Here is a 5,512-nt window from a genome sequence, read left to right on the forward strand (position 1 = left end):
CCACCTTCCCCTCAGCTCTCCTTTTGTGCTGTTCCCAGCAATCCTCAGGCAGGCCTTCCACACCCAGCACCATGCTGATTCAGTTCATCTGGGTATTACAAGTTGAGCATTAGTTAATGTGCCACACTTATCTACCTTTGATTTTGGAGGCTTCCCTCAGAGGCTTATTGGACCTTGCGAGCTGACCTTTGTTTATGAAAAGACACTGAGAACATGAAAGGAAGGTCTGACCCTGTAGTGGGGCTTTTCAAAATGTTTCAATTGGGTCACTAAACTGGAGAATTTGAAAGGACAGTGTTGGTATGTCTTTATTCCGGGCTTACTGAATTTCCCAGAACAGGACCATCTGCTGTTCTACCTGAGGTATAAGTCCCCTTTCCAGATATAGGAAGAAGCTTGCTTTAGCATTTACTGACAACTGTGCACCGAAGCACCTGGTGCTAGTGCTGCATCTTGTTCCTCCTCTGTGCCTGGTATCAGTGATCCCAGGGAGAGTGTGTCTTCCCTGACTGAGGGGCCAAGCCTTCTGGTGGATGATGAAGTACACCACCCACTGAGCAGAGGTCTTGTGACCATCCTTTCCTAATGGCTGAGGGATTGGTTCTGCATCCTACATTTATTTTTTTTCACAAATAGGACTTTATCACTATTAAAAATTTGGATCTTAAACAGACTCTTGGACTGGTGGTCCATATTCATCAGTTCATTCAACTTTAGCTCCAGTCTCATCTCCAGTAGCCTTTCCAAAGCTATTACCTTCACCATGAAGCTCCATAAGTTTTCCCAATTCCAACTTGGACTTCTTCAGTATTTTTACTTTTCTGAAGACATCATGAGGGTAGATAGATTGGCAAGACTTTTCTATGCTGTCTGGAATCAATTTATTGACCACTTCCTTCAAGTCATCTGTCTGCACCTCTCAGATCATAATTTCCATCATCTTCTTCTGGATCTGGTGGACCTGCTGGTGCTCAGTGTACAAGGTCTTCTGTATCTGATTGATGCATTTTTTAGTAAAGCCAACACAAAACAGACGAAGAAAATTACCATCGGTAGTCTTAACATCAATATGAGCTTCGATCATGGTCTGCCATTTTTTGACCATGGAACACATCTCGTTCTGGGTGAGGTCCATTCCATAGAAGTTAGTCAGGCAGTTTTTTCCCTGAACATCTTCTGTAATTATCTTGAATTTTCTAAAGGCAATTTCATCATTCTGCAGATCAGCAAGGCTCACTTCAAACATATGATCTTTGAGCCCATTGGATGCAATCTTGGTTCCTTGAGTTCTAGTGATGAGTGTTTTTCTAATATTTCTTACGTTGAACATAGCAGGCACCTTCACATCATACCAGTCTTTTTTAGAAAATGGATAAACCACTTTCTTCTTGGCTCTCTTTTTGCCGCCTTTCATAAGGTGCTTGTTCTTGCCTACCACCATGGTGCTGCTCAGAGAACCAAAAGGCTGCATCTTACACTTAGAAAACATTGATACTGAGAATTTCTGAGTCTTTGGAGACTTCCAGGGTGTCAATTGAGTTGCCTCTCATCTTTTCCTCCTATGGCTTGGGATGCAGTTTGCTGGGATCCACCAGGTCAACTGTGGCTCACCTATCTGCTCCCTAGTTTGTAATGTTTTGTGCCATTTTCATTCATTTGAATTTATGTTTTCCATGACTATCATTTTAGAGGGTTATCGAGAGGTACAGAGGGTGGTGTGTGTGAAAGCACTAAGGAAGGCAGGCCTCAAATAAAGGCACATATATCTTTGTGTATATCACAAAAAATTACAAGAAGGATTATAAAGAAAAATAATTTGATATTAGAGAGAACAGCAAGAAAATACACATACATGTGTATTTTCCCTTCTTTCTTTCTTTTCTCCTTTCCCTTATCCCAGCTGTTCTTAAATACACATGTATGTACACCGAATGGCTTGGATAATTACACTGCTGATTTCTACTGGTATATTGAAAGATGTCAAAGGTTAATTTTTTTCTTCTTTTTAATTTTCAATTATTTATTTATTTTTTTATTTTGCAGAACCGGGGACTGAACTCAGGCCCTTGTGCTTGCCAGGGAAGCGCTTATTCCACTGAGCCATCTCCCTGGCCCCTATTTTCAATTTTTTAAAACTGATTTTGCATGCTTATATCTGCTAATCTGAACAACTAATTTGAAAACAACAATATGCAATACAACAACCATGATTAAGTTCTTCTCATTTTGTTTAGTGAAGTTGTGCATCATTTCTAATTTTTAAACTATTTTTTATTCTCTTCAAAACATAAAAATAAAAGAATACTTGCTTAAAAATTGCCAATAAGAGAGAAAACCCTGATTTTATGATACTTCAGGGTGTGGATCTTTGAAAAAGTATTATTTAACCCAAATCCTTATTTAAAAAATGGCATTTAGCTATGCCAAAAGCATAGAGAGAGGCTTTCCACATATATGAGCAGGCTTGAGGTGGAAGAATAATCAAGACTCAGTGTCAGAAGTGACAGCAGCCCAAGTTTAAGATAAAACAAGGAATCTATTAGTCGGTGTAATTGGGAAGTTTCAAAGATGGATGGAACTAGGTTTCACTGGATCCAGAGATCTATAAGGCACAGGTCTTTAAATTTCTTTTCATCTCCTGATTCTCTTGGTTTCTTCTTATGGTCTCATGCTCAGGGGAACTTCCTCCACTTGTTTGCTAAGTTGACCTCTAATAATCATAAGGCTGCATTATAGTCTTATAACTCCAGTCAGAGAAAGATAGGGGGATTGAGATAGAGATAGAGATAGAGATAGGGAGAGAGAGAGAGAGAGAGAGAGAGACAGACAGACAGACAGACAGACAGACAGACAGACAGACAGAGACAGAGAGAGACTTTCCTTTTTTTTTCTTAAATTAGCATTCATATATACCACTCCACATTTGTTAGAATAACTATCATATGGAATTCTGTGTTTGACCAGACATTGGTCAAAATGTGCAGGTAGAAAAGAATCTGACCCCTAAGATATACCTAAAGGTATTTGCTATCAGCATTATGAGAGATCGAAAGATGCCAGGCTTGTTCAAGGTGCTACCTTGAAGGTACTGTAAAAGTCCTTGGAAGTTATACTCACTGCAGTGAGAAGCTATGGCAGATTTTAACTGGCAGTAATGCTCACCCAATCCAATGTTTCAAATCACAATATCCCTCCAGGGCCCTTCTCTGTATCCACAGTAGCACCGTTGCCTACTGCCATAGCTCTGCATTTCACAGTCATCATTGAAGTCAGCCTCATGGTCATCCACATAAAAAAAGTGACTGTGCTCAGATAAAGTTCCTTTTCTGTGGCCTCTCAGACTCATACTTGCTCCTGCTTACATGCACCCTGTCACAGTCTCACGGTGTCTTTTCAGGTGTGACTTCAGTTCTTGTAATACTTGCCTAAGTGGCTTCCCTTTTATTTTCTCCTGGCTTCTGAGTCATCCATGGCACTGCTAGATTGTTCTTTTAAAAATACTATTATCTTCATGTCACTCTTCTACTCAGGAGCCCATGGCAGCATCCTATCAGTTAATGAATCACATCCAATCCCCTCAGCCCTGCATCTGGAGCCTTCCATTGTCCTGCTCTGCTTATCTCCCCATTATCCTTCACCACCACAAGGCCACATAGGCCCTGACACCCCAGCTCTGCTCTTCCATGAGAAGAGGAAGGATGAGCTGTTATAAATCAGTTTCCAGGCAAAACAAGACAGAAGAAAGGAGAAGAGAAAAGAGAGGGGAGCCATTCTTTTAAGCTACAACTGCATTAGATAAAAGACATAGTGTCAGTGGGTGGCTAACGTGAATTTCATGGCATGGTCAAGCCAGGCTTTCTGAACAGCATGGACAGACATGAGTGCTCAGGGGAAGTGCCCAGGCCTGTGATTCAAGGTGAGGTATGGGTGAGAAGGAGGATATTTGCCCAGGCAAACCTTTCCAGTTGTAATACCCATGCTCTCCTATGATGTGTGGGCCAGCTCATACATTTCTGGGAACTTGCCCAGACTTTTCAAGGTCAGTTGGTGCTGTACAGAAATGATGGATTATCCAGAGAGGCGTGAATACTGTCAGGAAACAAAATCAACCCCGGGTGGGATGTCATTATTTATTTTTCCGAATGGCTTTTTGGTGGAGGCTTGAGATACTGTTTGGAATTTGCAAGAGTAAAGTGCTATTACAGTAGGAAGAGAGTCTGGCAACATTTAAAGACCTACTAAAGTTCAGAGGAAAATTGAGTAAAAAAAAGATTTGTGTCTAAATCCTAAAATAAAATAATATATGAGTTTAAAAATTTAGCTCAGAGTCACTGTTAACTCTACCTAGGATTGATTTGGTTATGTACTTGCTACATCAATCACTAGGAGGCAGGGGCAAACATAACTGGCTCAAATTTTATAATAATTTCTGCAATCCTTGAGCTGAAGTTTGTTTTATAGAACAAGGAACTTGCATTAGGTTTTGAAGAATGGAAGAGTTCTATTTGTTCAAATGAACATATTAAAAGCCTGTGATGCAAGGTCACTCTGTGATAAGAAGAATGATGGCTCCCCGCAGATGCCCAGAGCCTTCCAGAATGTTTCCCTGCGTGGAGGATGGAGCGCTGCATCTGTAATTGAGGCTGTAGCCTTGAGCTGGGAAGATTAGCCTTTATGATCCAGGTGGGCCCAGTGGACTCACATGTGTCTTTAAAACTGGAGCAACTTTTCCAGCTGGGGTTGGTCAGTGGGAGACTTAACTATGGAAAAAGGATCAGAGGGGTGCAGTATGGTTGGCTTTGAAGATGGAAAAAGGGGGTCATAACAAGCAACGTGGGAGGCCTTGACAAGCGGAAAAAGCCAAGGAAACAGATCCATTCCTGTAGCCCACAGCAAGGACCCGAGCTTCACCCCCACCCAATATTAGCCCAGTGAATCCTTTGTCAGACTTACAAAACTATAAGAAATTTGTGTTTTAGGACAGTGAGCTTTTAATAATTTGTCATGGAAGTTATAGAAAAAAATGCAAATTGTTTAGTAAGTGTGCTTCAAATAAATGGAATGGCTCCTCCTGACCTTAAATATGTATTTACACAGGACTTTTTTTTTTTTTTTTTTTTTTTTTTTTTTTAGTGAAATTTCTGGTGATTCTGTGTTTTAATTTCTAGGAATTTTTTTTTTTTTTTTTTTTTCAGAACTGGGGATTGAACTCAGGCCCTTGTGCTTGCCAGGGAAGCACTTATTCCACTGAGCCATCTCCCCAGCCCTCTCATTCCTAACGTTTATTGAAGACTATGTACTAAGCACATGAATTTAACTATATTAATTTTTCAGTAACTATTTTAGGAATTATCATGAGACATTAGAGAAGTATCCTTTCCAAAATCATGGACATAGTAAATGAACTTGAATTTTGTATTTTGAAGCTGTGGAGCTTATTGATTAAGCCACTCTGACAGTAGTTTTGAAACTCAGTGGCATGTTCAAATCTCTTTGAGAGGTTTTGAAAATC

The 5,512-nt window shown here is 40.2% G+C and overlaps 1 pseudogene; it reads right to left on the reverse strand.

Annotated features, from left to right (window-relative positions):
• Window positions 1–664: 664 nt before the first annotated feature.
• LOC101566593 lies at window positions 665–1,441 on the reverse strand (annotated as a pseudogene).
• Between the last annotated feature and the right edge of the window lie 4,071 nt (window positions 1,442–5,512).

The sequence above is a fragment of the Octodon degus genome, unplaced genomic scaffold, assembly GCF_000260255.1.
Source record: "Octodon degus isolate 3935 unplaced genomic scaffold, OctDeg1.0 scaffold00109, whole genome shotgun sequence".
Classification (NCBI taxonomy): Eukaryota; Metazoa; Chordata; class Mammalia; order Rodentia; family Octodontidae; genus Octodon; species Octodon degus.